This window comes from Pelobates fuscus, chromosome 6 (assembly GCF_036172605.1).
Source record: "Pelobates fuscus isolate aPelFus1 chromosome 6, aPelFus1.pri, whole genome shotgun sequence".
Taxonomy (NCBI): domain Eukaryota; kingdom Metazoa; phylum Chordata; class Amphibia; order Anura; family Pelobatidae; genus Pelobates; species Pelobates fuscus.
Genome location: NC_086322.1, coordinates 145,567,777 through 145,584,820, shown reverse-complemented (window position 1 = coordinate 145,584,820; position 17,044 = coordinate 145,567,777).

Genomic DNA, 17,044 nt, shown 5'->3' with positions numbered 1-17,044 from the left:
CCCCCAGGGCGGCCGGGCCCGTGACAACTGTTATGGTTGTCAACCCCTGATGGCGGCCCTGAGTGAGGACAAGGAACGGGACATGGCTAGCTTGGTATCCAACCTTGTGCAAATGGGGAGTTTGCGGTTGTGCAAATGGACTGTTTGCGGTTGTTTGTGGTGCGTTAAACGGGGAGTTTGGTCTGTCACTGTGAAGCGGGCGTAACCCTTACACTACCTGAGCGGTGGGTCGGGGCCCTACAGTAAAATAAGGGGGGGACCTAATGTACTCCCCCTGGCCCCCACCCCTGAGCGGCGGGTGGGGGCCCTAAATACTAAAAAGGGGGGGACCTAAGGTCATCCCCCTGGCCCCCACCCCTGAGCAGTGGGTGGGGGCCCTAAATACTAATAAGGGGGAGGACCTAATGTCCTCCCCCCTGGCCCCCACCCCTGAGCGGCGGGTCGGCGCCCTAAATACCAATAGGGGGGGACCTATTGTCCTCCCCCCGGCCCCCACCCTTGAGCGGCGGGTGGGGGCCCTAAAAAAATGTCCCCCCAGGTGTCTAGGGGTCCCCAAACCCATAGTCACCCCCCAAAAAAAACCTACCCCCCTCACCCTAAAAATAATGAGGGGGGGACCTTTAACTAAGAACCTGTAAAGAAAAAGAAAAAAAAATTACAATTCAATGTTTTCTTTCTTCTAAAATCTTCTTTTTTCAGCCCCAAAAAAGGCCAAATAAAAAACCATAATAACCGACGCAATAAAACGCCTTGCCCCGTCCTGCAATTAGGCTCAGAGCACTCTGATTGGTGGGTTTAAGCCATCAAATCAGAGTGCTCTGACAGGTAAATGAAGAGACTGACAGGTAAGTCTCTACATTTTAGAAATGTAAATACCAGATGCCTATTGAATTAACAATAGTAGTTACAGGACTGTGTGGAAATGTAGTTAGATGGAAAAATTGTGACTATAGAATGTATAAAAATGTCTCAATATATTCGAGATAAAATGTATCTGGATCTCCTCGTGCTGTATCAACACTGCCTGTCAGCCGCGTGCGTTCCACTGCGGCTCTGGATGCGTTCCAATCAGCCTGCTCCTGGAGATCGGTATAGCATGCTGCATAACGCGTTTCGTGATCTTAGGATCACTTCATCATTCATCCTCTGATGAAGTGATCCTATGATCACGAGATCCAGACTCGCTTTTATCCGGCCGGTGAAAGAGAGAAACCAACAACTTGTGACCCTCAGACTGCCAACCTGGTGCTATCTGCCTTTTTTATTAGGAACATTTTATGTATTAGTTTTTATATATTTGTGTGTAATGTTCTGACAGTGTTTATGTGCTAATAAACCTTTTTAAGAAGCACTCTGTCGGCTGCACTATATAACTGATACCAACTTTGAAGTTTAACCCTAAGAGGGATAATCGATTTATTTTGTTTATTCTTATATGTACTGGTTTATAAATATTTTAGAAACCTTTACTAGATTATCATTACAGCTAATTTGATTTTTCGCCCACCCTTTCATGTGGAGGGATATGGTATGATTAGCTGTTACATTTTATCTCGAATATATTGAGACATTTTTATACATTCTATAGTCACAATTTTTCCATCTAACTCCATTTCCACAGAGTCCTGTAACTACTATTGTTAATTCAATAGGCATCTGGTATTTACATTTCTAAACTGTAGGTGGCGGCTATCTTTACAGTGACACAGTGGTTATGGTAGTCACATTTGGTCTTAGCATTCAACTTTAGTGGTGATTTATCATTATATCTGTTGTTTCCCCATCAAGTTGAAGTATATTTAAAGTCTCTACATTTACCTCTCACAGCACTCTGATTGGTTGGTTTGAAATCCACCAATCAGAGTGCTCTGTGTCATTTTACACAGCGTGGGAAAGTTCTTTGGAATTTCCCCACACTGTGTAATTTGACTCATAACACTCTGATTGGTGGATTAAAGGTCCCCCCTCATTATTTTTAGGGTGAGGGGGGTAGGTAGGGGGGATATTTTTTTTTGGGGGGGGGAAGGGTGACTAGGGGTTTGAGGACCCCTAGTCACCTTGGGGGGACATTTTTTTTAGGGACCCACCCGCCGCTCAGGGGTGGGGGCCAGGGGGAGGACAATAGGTCCCCCCTATTGGTATTTAGGGCCCCCACCCGCCTCTCAGGGGTGGGGGCCAGGGAGGAGGACATTAGGTCCCCCCCCTTATTAGTATTTAGAGCCCCCCACCCGCCGCTCAGGGGTGGGGGCCAGGGGGGAGGACCTTTGTTCCCCCCCTTTTTAGTATTTAGGGCCCCCACCCGCCGCTCAGGGAGGGAGGGTCTGCTGATGATTGGCTGGAATTTGTCTGCTGACTGTGAGGTACAGGGTCAAAGTTTACTCAATGATGATGAATAGGGGGCAGACTGAACATCGCATATGCGAACCGCCAGCGAACCGTTCGGGACATCACTAATCTATAATCTAATCATTATCTGCAATGCATCAGATCCATAATACGTGTTGTAAAGTAAACAGTTAACTTGCACAGCCTGAGTGTCTATAGCCTGAGTGTCTACAGCAGTGGGTGAAATACCTGACCAGAAAGAAAATGCATCCACTCTTTGGGTCAATATCCAGGGAAATAGACAATTTTGCCATTAGTGTCAATACAAGCCCTGAAGGAGAGCATGCAATGAATTAAGCAGTGAGGGAGACATAGTTGCAACATTCACTCAACTTAATTCAAGGCTTAACAAGTAAAATAGGGGGATATTGCCTAAAAAGCCACCCACAATGTTTGCTGAAAAAAGTCATAAAGATTATGGACTTGCAGCAATCTCCAATAAGCTATGCTGGAAACCAGTCTAATGCCTTAAAACGTCTTCTAAAACTCCATTAAATACAGTATTACAGAGCTGACAGTAGTAAAATAATATAGGCTAACTGGACTCAAACTAATAAAGTAAGGACTCAATCTGTGCCTTTGAGGGCATCTAAAAATAGTTTAATGACATCTAGTCTAGCTGTCTATCACTTCAGTATAATGTCTGGACTGTAAAACGGCAGTAAATATCAAACCATACAACAGTATCTGACCGGGCACCAGTGCACCCGATCATTGTAATTAGCCAGCAACTAATACCAGCAGTTGGTATTAAACTGCATTACCTAAACCTCAGTAAACCTCAGTAAATTTATCATGTAAGATCAAAGTATATGATAAATGGAAATATATATTGAGAGAAAATCCTAATAGGGAGTTGTTTATAGCAGGGTAAGGTATAAGATTAAATCCTGATGTGCGTTTCACCGGTAAGCGGCTCTTCAAGTGGCTGTATGCCAGGCAATATATTAGCTGTTTTTTGCAAGTCAGCACAGTCGTGACACTATTTGTCCTGCTGTTTTGGCTGCCCTAATTATCTTCCTAAATTCTTTTTTTCTGTACTAAATTGCAGCTAAGCAGAACAACAGCATGAACTATATTCTGCTTTCTTAACACAACAAACGCATACCAAAGTGGTTTAGAAGAATCAACATTTGTTTGCACTGCACAAGTATATCCTGTTGTGCATAAAAAGTCACACATGCAAACCCGCCTAAAAAAAAAAAATCAGAAGGAAATAACTGTGATTTTTTTTGGCTTCTCTGATAATGCTCAGCTGCAGTACTGATCCTGCCATCTCAACTCTCATCTTTGTTAGAGACAACTTAAGCCAAAGATATGGTTTTCATATCGATTGTCAGCATAATATATATGTCAGCTGCCATCAGCTTTATTTATCATTCTATTACTTAACCCAATGGAACATCAAACAAGAATATAGAGCTCTGTACTGGAAAGTATCACCTCCGTTGTCAGGATTGTACTGTGTTTGTAAGTGTCGATGGTCCAATTCTACTAAGGAATCTTCCTCTTCGATTGTGAAGTTTGTTCTTATAAAACACTACTGTTAAATGTGTATATAAGATCATTAAAACTCGCCATCTTTGAGAATAAATAGAAGGGCCACAAGCATGTTGTGGGTATGTTTCCTTGTTAACTCACCCAGCCACTTTAGCCTTAAGCTTTCTGACTGTAGGCTGTTTCTACTGAGATCACTTAATATTGGTTACCCAAAAGAGTATTTCAAAACTGGGTTGTATTTCAACCCTGAGAGTATTTCCAAACTGCAATGTATTTCAACCCTAATAGTGTTTCAAAATAGTGTTTCAAAACTACAATGTATTTCAACCCTAATAGTGTTTCTTTTCTTTATTCCTGTATCAGTCGTTGTTATTTTTTACATTAACCTAAACTGCCTAAAGTATTGCCTCTGCTATGTGCTATGTGATCTGTATTTGATTAAAGTGATATTCCAGATTCAATAAAAAATATATATTAATGTTATGAAAAACACTGAATATTTAAAAAACATGGAAATGTATTTTCCTAACAGCTGCCAGATAGCAGTAGGGATATATATCCACTAAGTTTGGTGTATAAACTACACAGTATTTTTGTGCACCGGTATATTGTGCCTTTTGAACACAGTGTATGCAATGCCATGAATGATTTCCTGTAGTTATGAACATTAGAGTTCTTTATCTCTTGTGTGCATCTTTCATTGTTTAACTTGACCAATTTTCACTATACTTACAAATGTTTAAGCCACCTCTATATTTACCTACTGTGTAACACTCTGCTAAAAGCTTTAGTGAAATGGAAAATCTAACACTTTCTATATCGTTTTATTTCGTTACAGATTCCCATGGTGCATTCTTTTACTGAAACCATGACAAATACAATTTGACTGGTGTTTGTATTTACAATAAATAACTGGTTGCTTTGATTGCATTATAATAGTTTTTTTTACTAGCATTTATAGAAGTAAATAACAGAACTTGTTTAATTATGGTTTGGTATGTATACTTTGAGAAATGTTTTGATTATCTAACGCCAAAGATATAAAGTGTGAATATAAATAACAGTGCAGTGTGGTTTCTCACAGAGCTTGTCTAGTGAATAAATATTCAGTCTGATTCTCTTACTATTTCTCTTTTTGTTAATTTTATTTGCACTGCTTTGGTATGCTCTTTCAAAAAAAAAAAAAAGAAAAGGTCACTCTTTGTCATGTTGCTCAAACCATTCCTGATAATAGTATTTAAAATGGCGATGTGTCTTTGTCCTGGAGATAATTGAATTACTTCTCAATTATCTCCAGGGCAGAGGGGAGGGAATCATATTGCATTGTGGGAAAAGCCTGTGACTGTATGTCTGGAATGTCCTCCTGTACTACTGTAATTCCAGTCTCCCATTTGGTCCCCTAGGGGAGTGTCCACCAAGTGGGAGACCTGCATAAATACAGGCGGGTAGCCCACAGTAAAGCCAGATCCTGTTTGACCCTCAATGCGGAGCTTCTGTCTCGTTATTGGGGGGATTTATTATTCATACCTAGAGACTGATTATTGGAATCGTAAGCCGCTTGGTGGATATCTTGGTTCGGCAATTAGCGGCGGTTCGTGGATTTCTGTTCGGGAGTTTAGAATCCTTTCATGGATCCCGGTCGGGAGATTACCGCTTCCCCTGGTTATGGTTCGTGGATTACAGTTTATGCGAACGAATGCTTGATATTGCGAGAGGGGAAGGTGGACTAAACAGCGGTTTCTCTTAAAGACACTAGGAGTATCGTAACAGTCTGCACCAACTTTTTTTTTGCAAGAACATTGCCCAGAGCACAGCGTTGCCTCTGCCAGCCTCCCTTCTTCCCATAGTGCATCCTGCTGTGATTTCTTCTCCAGGTAAACAACACACAAACACCCGGCCATCCAACTGATTTTAAACAAATGTAATTCACCAGACCAGGCAAACTTCTTCCATTCATCCATGGTCCAGTTCTGATGCTCATGTCCCCAATACGCTTTTGGTGATAGACAAGGGTCATTATGGGCATTCTGACCAGTCTGCGGCTACGCAGCCCCATAAGCAGCAAACTGCAATGCACTGTGTGTTCTGATACCTTTGAAATATTGAAAAATAACCAAAAGACACTTGGAAGCAGTATAACAATATACACTTAACTTAATGAGAATACAACATTTGCATTATGGTCAGTATTAATAAGATTTTCAGCAATTTGAGCTACAGTAGATCTTCTGTGTGATCGAGCCAGAGTGGCTAGCCTTCGTTCCCCATGCACATCAATGAGTCTTGTCCTTCCTTGCACCACTTTTGATTCATACTAAGACTGAATACTGTGAACACCCCCCAAGACTTGCCATTTTGAAGATGTTCTGATCTAGTTGTCTAGTATCACTATTTGACCCTTGTCAAAGTTACTCAGATCTTTTCTTTTTGACACATACATAAATTATGCTTGCATAATTAAATAATAATGATAATAATGAAAAAAAAGAGTATTACAAGTATTACATGCTTGTGAGTATTACAAAGTTAGTTAAAGCACAGTTTGAATTTTATGGCCAACCTACAGAATAATCTCAAATTATAAAGATCAATGTCTAAACAATTCCAATTATTTGCAACTAATTGAGAGCTTGAGAATTTAAATTAAACTTCAAGGAACATGTCTATCTCCCCTCTCAAGCGGGTCAGTTTGTCGTGGGGAAGGATAGCTCGGAGGGTAACAGAGTCTAGCTCTATCCCCAAAAAGGTTAATTTAGTTGTGGGGCCGATTGTTTTTGATGGGGATAATGGTACACCAAGTGTGGAAAAAAGTGCTGTAGTACTGCTGATAACGGTGGGTGTTTGTGCCCCTGGCTCTATCAGTAAGAAGTCGTCTAAGTAATGGATAACGGAGTGACACCTGAGGACGTTCAGAAGCAGCCAGCATAGTGTCTCAGCGAAAATATCGAAAAGTTCGGGGCTGCTTCGAGAGCTGAAAGTGAGTCATGTGGAGAAGTAGTACTTCCTTGCCATTTAACACCGTGCAAGTGCCAGAGTGAGGGGTGCATGGGTAGTAATTTAAACGCATTTGTGATGTCCATTTTGCTGAGACAGGGGCGACTACCAGAAGAGATGATGGACTGTATGGCGTCGTCAATTGTTACGTACTGAAGTGAGAATTCGTCTGCAGGTATGAGTGCGTTTATGTTGGGAACAAAAGAGGAGTGCGGTGCCGATAAATCAATAATTAGCCGTTTTTTCTTAGAGTATTTGTGTACTGCAACCAATGGGGTTAGTGCGCCAGGAGGAAAACGGTGAGGAGGTGAAAGGGTCGATCATGAAACCGTTGGTAATTTCAGAGGAAAGGAGAGTGTCTGTGGAAACTGGATCTTGACATGCTGACAAAAGATTGGGACATTCCATTGTGCCTGTGGGGATGGCTACTATATCCGTGAGAAAACCCTGTGTGAACCCAGTGGTCAGATATTCCACCAAGTGCCTGCTAGGGTGTGACCAGGTTGTCGATATTAATGTCGGTTAGTCATTTGTTTGGGGAAAACCTGGCCGGGCACATGGTCTTGGTATGTGCCCTGAAGCATATGGAGCAGATGTGCAATAATCTACAGGTGCTGAAACGGCAGGAGCCTGCATTGAAATTATTGCACACCTGCGCTTTGCCCAGAAAGGAGATGGGCCTACCCAGCTTGTCACGTAGACCACCCGCTGGTTTGTTGTGAGGGGTGAAAGTGGGATGAGGGGTGGGAGTGGAGGTGGTAGGATCTGCTTCGGAAGGACATAAGTCCGCCGTATGTGACGTGGAGTTACATATGGCGCAAGACGGGGGCCTGAGACCAGCGAAGTGGCGACAGAATAGTTCTGTATCCATCTGACACCAGTTAATTCTGACATTAAACTGTTTCAGATGGGTCGCCGCCTTCGCTGATACTGACTTATGATAGTCGTAGAAAGAGGAGCCCCCGTACTTGATGTCTAGATCCACCACCTTGTGCAGGTAGAGGTCTAGCTCCTCTCTTCTGTGGGGATACACCGTGCAGATGACGTCACGGTATATCCCAAAGGCTATCACGAACTGGGGTATGGATAGTTTTTTGTTAAGCCTGGGGTCTCTCGTCTTAAGCACCACTGATATGTCCCCGTAATTATATGCCCTGTTCTCCAGTATGTCCTGGGAAGCTATGAGCAGAGACACCAGACACACGTTCTTCCCGTCTAGGATTTCTTTCCTGATGGAGTCTGGGATGGAGTGAGCTGGTGACTCGAAAGGTGCTATAGCTGTGGCTGGTGCTGGAGTGGGGAGTACGGGGGGGCATGGTGGTACAGCAGGGACAGCCGGGGTGAAGACTGGGAGGCCCGGGGTATTACCTGGGGAGGCGATGGTGCTCTCTACCTTAGATAGCCTGCTATTAAGAGTCTGCAAGTTGGCCAAGATTGCTGCCAGGGTATCCTGGGTGGCCGTGCCTGTGCTTGGTGGCTGTCCTTGAGAGCTAGTGCTTGGACTAGGCTTGGTTGGTGAGCAATCTGTAAAGTTCTGCCTTTCTAGCCATAGCTGGAAAGGGAATTCCCCTGAGCCTAAGCTCAGTAATTTTAGTAATAGTCCATGCTCTCAAGGACATGGGAGTTGAGGGGGTGAGAGATTCGCCTGGAGGCTCCGGTCTGGTGGGCGTAAACGGGATCTCTTCTGGTAACTCTTCGATGGGGATTGGTTCTTGGGACATTCTAAAAATGATTTAGTGAATGAGATATTAGAAGGGGAGTAAGGGACGCGGGAGGGATATGATGGGGGATATTTTTTAGAAGAACTGAACTGTAATGCTAGTGCTGAAGCAAAAAACATAGCTGTGGAAATTTGTGATAGGTGAGGCCCTGCTAATGCCAAGTGGCGGTGAGAGGCTCTACCTATGATTCGGCTTAGGAAATTGTGGCCACAGACGTGGTGGCGGGGTGTTGACCTCTCGGTGACTGTAAAGAGAATTCAAAACGTGTGGCCGTGACAGGTGAGGCCCTGACTATAGCCCTGTAGTAGGGCGAGGCGTATAACTATGATTTGGGCGTGGGGCCGTACCTCCGTGTTGAGGTGGGAGATGGCCTCGCGGGACCAGATTTCTTAATAGGGTGAGCTAAGTCGGTAGCCTAGACCCTGTAGCCAGTTCACTTGTATACGTAAGGTTGACTGGGAAATCTGGTGTAATGTGTGGATACTAACCTTGAAAGGGTTGTAAACGAGAACTGGAACCTTCTAGTATTTTTAATGTAGCGAGTCTTGTCTGCTGCTGTCCTCATAGAAGAAGCCTAAGGATTAAGACAGATGTTGATGTATTTATGCGTAGCGTGGTGGCATCTGATTTGAAGTGAGGGTTGGCTGTTAGGAGCGCAACATGAGATCCTGAATTGAGGGATCTGAATGGTTAGTATACGATTGGGACGAGTTTACGTTATGGAGAGAGGGTGATTGAGGCCTTGGGGTAGTGGTTGCCGTACATGAGTAAGAACGTAAGTACCTGGCGGTATGGCTGAGTACCGGGTTGGGTAGGTATGACCAACCTGACTGATGACTGATGGCAGTATGACCGTAGGCCTGGGTAGAAAAATGTTAAAGAATTAACACACCGAGGGCGTAAGACCGTAAGTCAGTCGTAATGAATCGAGACCGCGTTAGGTCTTGTATGAAAAGGTCCTGTAATGAGTAGAGAACTATACCTTGATTTGCAGTACAGGAACTATGATGAGCGTAACTGGTTTATTGCGTAGAAACCGGTGGAGGCCTAGAATAATACTGGAGCTATGGATTAAACCCATGAATATTTAATAATTAGCGAAAGCTGTGACAGTATGTAATAAATAACAACATGTCTTACTGTGACAAGTCTAGATTGCGTTTTGTATTTGAGGCCTAGACATGGATGAAACCAAAGTGAGTATATACTATACCTGGTTTTGTAAATAAAAGAACTTGAATTAGTTAACTTTGAGCAGAAATGCAAGAAACCGAGGCAATCTGTGAAGCCAAAGAAATGTGACAGAGGCAAGATTAATGACTGCGTAACTTTTTTTTTTTTTTTTTTAAATACTTTATTTTTGCATCCTGTCGGACAAAGAGGAATGATAACATTGCATGGGCTTACGCAGAAGCCACAAAATATATATATATGTATAGGAATAACATCCATGAAAACTGTACATAAACTTCAAAAAAAATTTCACATGAGGCTTGATGTCGTCACTGTCTCTGTCCACCAGGGGATTTTTTCTTTTTAGAGATCCGCATCATATCGTGGTGATGACACCATTTGAAGAAAGAAACAACCGTGGAACATAAAATATTATATATAACCTCATGCATCGTAACCTGATAGGGTTGCCTCATCCCGTAATATAAGGGGTTTACCCTGGCGCACCTTGCCTTGTGCCTATCTCGTAGAGCAACTTGAGTGTAAAGTGCGATTAGGGTCATGTTGCGTGGTGGTACACCGTTGTTTTATACCGTATGTGTAGAACTTAAGGAAATGAGGAGTGAAGAGAGAAGAAAAAGGAAAGAGAAAAAAGGGGGGGCAAGAAGTAAGGGGAGGGAGAGGGGGCATGGGGTAGATGGGGAGGGTCGTATGCGACGTCTCAGAGCAGCGTGACAATGTTCGTACTTCTTATCGGTGTGTGTTGTTCTAGGCGGTGACCGGGAGTACATAGTCGTGCCATGGTTCCCATATTCTATCAAATTTTGGTGTGGTGCCTTTCAATCTGGCCGTCAGACTATCCATTAGGTGTACCTCTTTTACGTTGCCTATTACTCTCTGGATGGTGGGTAAGTCTGTTTGGAGCCACGTTTGTGCCATCGATCTCCTAGCTGCCAGTGTAATTTTATGGAGTAATGTTTGTTCAACTCTTGTCCAATTATCTACTGGTCTGTTCAGGAGGTACGTCCAAGGGTTGAGGTCAGGTGCCTTATGGAATATTCCATTGACTAAGTGAAGGATCTTAGCCCAGAATGCCTGAGCTTTGGGGCAATCCCACCACATGTGAAGGTATGTACCCTTGTGTCCGCAATCCCTCCAACAGTCGTCAGTGGGTGTCTGGCCCATGCGGTGTAGTGTAACTGGGGTGGTGTACCACCTGAACATTGTTTTGTAGGATTGCTCCTGTAGTGTGACACTTATAGATACCTTATGGTTTGCTTCCCATATGTTCCTCCATTCCTCACCCTCTAGTACCTCTCCCAGGTCTCTTTCCCACGCCTCCGTATATGTCAGCGGTCCCCACTCTTTTGATTCTGAGCATAAGTGTGCATACATGGTGGTAATTAAGCCTTTTCGTGTATACTCATTCAGACACATTTTTTCATAGAATGTTAGGGGGGTGGTTGCTGCCTGTCGAACGTCTGTCTGTTGAACGTAATCTCTTATCTGTAAATAACGGAAGAAGTCTGCTGGGGTGAGGTGTGTTCTCTGTCGGAGTATGTCAAAGGGGACTAGTTTCTTTTGTTCATACATATGGCAGATTCTCTGAATACCTGCCGTCTCTATGTTAGCGAAGTCCCTAGCTGCTATGCCTGGGGGGAATGCCTTGTTCCTCAGTATAGGGGTCATGGGTGAGTGCCTAGATGTTAAGTTATATTTGTGGGCATACGTGTCCCATATGGTTAGGGAGTTCAGTATTGCTGGGCAAGTCGTCCTAAGGATAGGCCTGTCTTCTTTGCGTACCCACATGTGATATTGCGGGAGGTCGGCCCCTGTCATAAGTGACTCCAGGTCTACCCACCTTCTAACCTCCAGGGGAGAATGCCACATAGCGATCTGTGCCAATTGTGCCGCCAGGTAGTAGGAGTAAAGGTGTGGCAGGCCCAGCCCTCCTCTTTGTTTCTGTCTATATAGTACATTTCTGGATATCCTGTGCCTGCGGTTGTGCCAAATGAAATCGCCTATTGCTTTCTGGAGGTGTGCCAGATCTGATTTGAGTAGTCTGACAGGTAGCGCCTGAAAGAGAAACAGTATTCTCGGTAGGATGTTCATTTTTACTGTGTGGATGCGCCCTATCCATGATATAGGTTTGTCTTGCCAATTGTCCATGTCATGTATGAGTGTCTTAATCAAAGGGGTATAGTTCAGACGGTGTAGATTTTTTGGGTCTGCAGGCAGGCGTACTCCTAGGTACTTAAGATGGTCACGTACTATCGGAATGTTGTGAGTTTCCTGTATGGTCGTTATGTCCTCTGTTGTCATACCGAGTGGGAGGGCACTTGATTTATCCAGGTTCGCCTTGTAGCCGGAGAAGGCCCCGAACTGTGTCAGTAGGCCTCTGAGTGCCGCCATGGATGCTATGGGATTCGTGAGGGTCAACAGAACATCATCCGCGTAAGCGGAGGCGAGAAACTCCTGACCCGCTACTTTGATCCCTGTAATCAGGGGGTGTCGTCGCATGGCTTGCATGAGTGGCTCAAGCGACAGCACAAACAGGAGGGGGGAGAGGGGACAGCCTTGTCTGGTTCCGTTCTTCAGAAAAAAGGGTTGGGGTCCTGCTCCCGTCATCCTAATTTGTGCAGAAGCATGATTGTACATGGCCCTGATTGATGTCACGTAACGTTCGGGGAAGTTCAGGTGTTTCAGTAGGTCGAAGAGGTACGGCCACTCGACCCTGTCAAAGGCCTTCTCCGCGTCCAGCGAGACCAGTAATGTGGGGGTGGTAGAGGCCCTCTGTCGCCATATGAGATTTATATTTCTCCGGGTATTTTCAAATAGCTGTCTATCTGGTACGAACCCCACCTGGTCAGGGTGGATCAGAGTTTTTAACACTGGGTTTAATCGGTCTGCTAGAATCTTCGCCAGTATCTTAATGTCTTGATTAATCAGCGAAATGGGTCTATAGTTGTCAGGGAGTAGTGGATCCTTGCCAGGTTTCTGGAGGAGTATTATGTTAGCAAGTGACATACTGCTTTCCGTGTTGCCGCCCTCCATGAGGTCGTTAAACACTTGCGCTAGATGTGGAGATAGTTCCTCTTTAAAGGACTTGTAGTACGTCCCATCGAAGCCGTCCGGTCCCGGTGCCTTGTTACCTTTCAGGCCTGCTATAGCCCTATCTACTTCCTCCCTTGTTATAGCTTCGTCAAGGAGCTGTGCCGATGCCGTCGATAGTTTTGGCAGGTCGAGATCCTGCACAAAGTTGCGCATGTGCATGTCAGCTTCTTCCTGAGACGTTTGAGACCGGGGCGTGTGGTTGTACAGTTTTTTATAATAGTCGGTGAATACCTGTGCCACCTCTGCTGGGGTGTTTTTTATCGTTCCGTCCCTGTGTTTAATCGCAGTGATTGGGGTCCGGTTTTGCCTTGGTCTCAGGGTTCTGGCCAATAAGGTGTCCATTTTGTTTGAGTGTTCATAATACGTTCTCTTGGTCCAATTAAGGGCCCTTATGGTGTCATCCATCAGTACAGCGGTTATGGATCGCCTGATCTCTTGCACTTGCTCTGTGAGTTGGGGGGTTGGAGCGGTTTTATGTCTCTGCTCTGCTTTCCTCAGTTCTCCCAGTAGTCTGTTCACCTCTTTGGCCTTGTGAGCTTTCTTTCTCGTTGCAAGTTTAATGCATGTGCCCCTGATCACAGCTTTATGGGCCGCCCATACCGTGTTTGAGGCAATATCAGCCGTTTCGTTTTCGTTGAAGTAGTTTTGTATGTCGGCGCGTATTTCAGCTTTGGAGCCCTCGTCGCGTAACAGGTGTGGGCTCATCCTCCAGTTCCAAGGCGCTGCTGCGCACAGGTGATCCAGCGTCAGGGTGACTTCGTCATGGTCTGACCATGTAATAGAACCGATTGCGGTCTCTTTTACCTTTGCCATGCTTGTATCGTTAACGAGGAAATAGTCAATCCTCGAGTAGGTACCGTGCGGTGCGGAATAAAAGGTGTAGTCGAGTTCTCCAGGATGCTGGGCCCGCCACACGTCAATCAAGTTGGTGTTTTGGAGAAAACCATGTAGCCTTCTGTCCTGACCCCCCCTGCCCTGCGACCTCTGGATGCCCGTCTTGGTGCTCCTGTCTACTGCTGGACACGGTGCGGCATTGAAGTCACCCCCCATGATTAACATACCGTATGGCAGGGCCTTAATTTTATCCGTCATTGTCCCCCAGTATGTTGCGTCTGGTGAGTTAGGGGCATACACATTGATTAAGTGTACTGGATGGGAGTACAGCGTCCCTGACAGTATGATGTACCTGCCGTCCGTGTCTATGTCTGTAGATCGTATTTGGAGCGGGCACCTGTTGTGAATTAAGATAGCCACCCCATTGTGTTTGCGATGAGATCTAGCCTCATAGGAGGTAGGGTAAGTACGGTCTCTAATGCGAAGCGTCGTGTTTTGAGAAATATGTGTCTCCTGAATGAGCGCTACGTCAGGATTGTGCCGTTTGATCTCCCTAATCATGAGTCGCCTCTTTCTAGGGGCGTTCAAGCCTTTAACATTTATGGAAAGTAGTTTCAGAGCCATATCTGTTGCGGTGTTTGTCGCTCGTTGCCCGTTAGTGGGCTCCCTATCCGATCATCCCTATTGCTATAAGAGATACCGATCATAAGTGTTATGATGAGTGCCTCTGCCTCTGAGACTATCGCACACCGGAGGGGGGGGGTAGGAATGGGGTAATGTAGAGGGGGGAAAGAGAGACAAGGGTAAAGAGAAAAGAGAAGAAAAAAGGAATAAAAATAAAAAAGACTGGACTTACTAGTCGCCAGTTCTATGTGGGGTGTCGTCCTCGCGTCCACAGTTAGTACCCAGCCGGGTACCATACGGACTTCGGGTTACAAAGCCGTGGCGGAGCCGCACCGCTTTAAAAGCTATATGTCAGTTTGGTGGGGGGGTGGGGATCCCCAGCACATGAACCGGGCCACGGGGGGGGGGATCCGCATGTGTGGGGAGCGGAACAGTGATCTAGCGTTAACAATTACATTTATCCAGCGGGGGAGCGCTGTACTATCAGTGTATGCACTTGAACATTAACTAGCTATTTAGTCAAGGAGCGTATTGGGTCATCCCTCCTAATACATCTGGGTGGGGTATTTGTCTGTTGCGGGGCTATACAGCGTGTATGAGTAGGCAATACATTTAGGCTCTCATGCAGGTGAATCAGAAATAGCGAATACATGCACTTAACATAGATATGGTACATACATTACTACCCCTGTCCCCATACCATCCGGGCACCCCCTCCCTCACCTCCGGGCCACGGGGCTAACTCCTAGGCCTGATTACCCTAGTACACCTATAGTAGTTCCAAGCTCAGCTGGGAAATGCCCGTTCCGTGGGGCGCGAGGGTATTAAAGGGAGCCGGACGTGATCAGGGTCTCAGGGGGAGGGGACGCTGTCGCGGGTAGTGGAGCATTGACCCAGAAGCATCTTTAACGTTTGCAGTCACCCAGTTGGGAAGCACTGTACAATCAGTATAAGCGTTTGAACATTTATAAACCAGTTAGGCAGTAAAAGGTGGGAGATACCCATAACCTTCCCCCAGGGTCGTCTACGCTGGCCATTAGGCCAACCCTCCTTATACGCTTGGGTGGGGCACTTGGCCACTACTGGGGCACCTAGCGTAGGTTCGTAGGCTATGCGGCTCCCATGCATGCAGATCATAACTAGCGAATACATACATATAATAAAAATACGGTGCATACATTGTCATCCCAAAGCCCGTTCTCTCCGGCCACCCCCTCCCATACACCTGAGCTGGGTCTCGTCTGGCCCTCATGGGAGGGCAGTCGCAGGGCGCGACCTCTCCTATGTAACCCGCTATAAAGGGGGCTCCGTGGTTAAAAGGGTCGATGGTACTTAAATCTACCACGTATTTTGTTTTCTTTTCTTTTTTTTTTTTTTGTCTTATTTACTTTTTTGTTGTGTGATCGCATAGCTTAAGAAAAAGACAGAACCTGGGGTCTGGCAGCATGGCTATGGTCTGGATCTACAGATAAACACATAAAGTATATAATACCATACAGAATTCCGGGTTGCATAATCAAAGACCAGTACCCCGACACCCAATCCCAGCAAACTCAGTCCCCCCTTCCCCATCCCCCACCCAAATGTTATTATATGGGATGTCCAGTGCTCAATGTCCATCCCCGGTTGTCTGGAAGTGTTCTCCCACACCCATTGCTGAAGTGTATTGTCCTTCTCCCAGTACCCCCCCCAAGTTAGCCGGTTCGGGCCCCTCCTCAACCCCCATTGAACTTTATATGGACAGTCACTGTCCCTTGACGTGTACTGTGCCCCTGTACCTTACTCTCCGACGGCATGCCATTCTCTTGGTAGGGGCTGTAGGGCTCCAGACTCCGTCACCATCATGGGGATCCCCTCAGGGGCTGGCAATTCCATGGCTTGGAAGAAGGACCGTGCATCCGCCCCTGGGTGAAGGACGTGTGTTCTCCCCTCCTTGAACGCCAGAAGCTTGAAGGGGTATCCCCAGGCGTATCGGATACCCGCGTCCCGTAGTGACTCCGTAATGGGCCTCCATTCTCTTCTCCTCTGTAGGGTAGTAGGCGCCAAGTCCTGGAATACAGACAGGTCAGCACCCTGGAAGGTGATCCGGGCCTCCCTGCTTTTCTTAAGGATGGCTTCTTTTCTAATGCAGGAACCTTATAATAATGTCCCTGGGGTAGTTGGCGTCCGGCCTCCTAGCCCGCAGAGCTCTGTGGGCTCTTTCAATGTGCCATTGGTGTTCAGGGATATCAGGCAGTAGTGGTTTCAGAATTGTAGACACTATGGGCGCCACAGGGCCCTCTCCCGCGTTTTCTGGGAGGCCCCTCAGACGTAGATTATTACGGCGTGATCTATTTGCCATGTCCTCGATAGTCAATTCAGCTGCCACCATTCTGGCTGTCAATTGATTGATTTGTGCGATGGCCGTATTATGGGCCTTCGTAGTATTTTCAAGCCTCGTTTCCAGCCTCGTGGTGCGGTCTCCCAGGGTCTGGATCTCATCCCGGAGCAGCTTGACGGCTCGGTCTATCTCACCGGCCAAGAATTTTACTTCGGCAAGTGAGGTGAGTATTTGGGCTGTATCCGGAGTGCTCTGAGAACCCGCAGCATTGGTCCAGAGCGCCGGCTCCTCACCTCCCTCCTTCCCGCCGCCGCCGCCATCTTGGCGATCCGGGGTCGCAACTCGCGTGGTGAAGAATTCTGCCACGGAGGTACCGGAA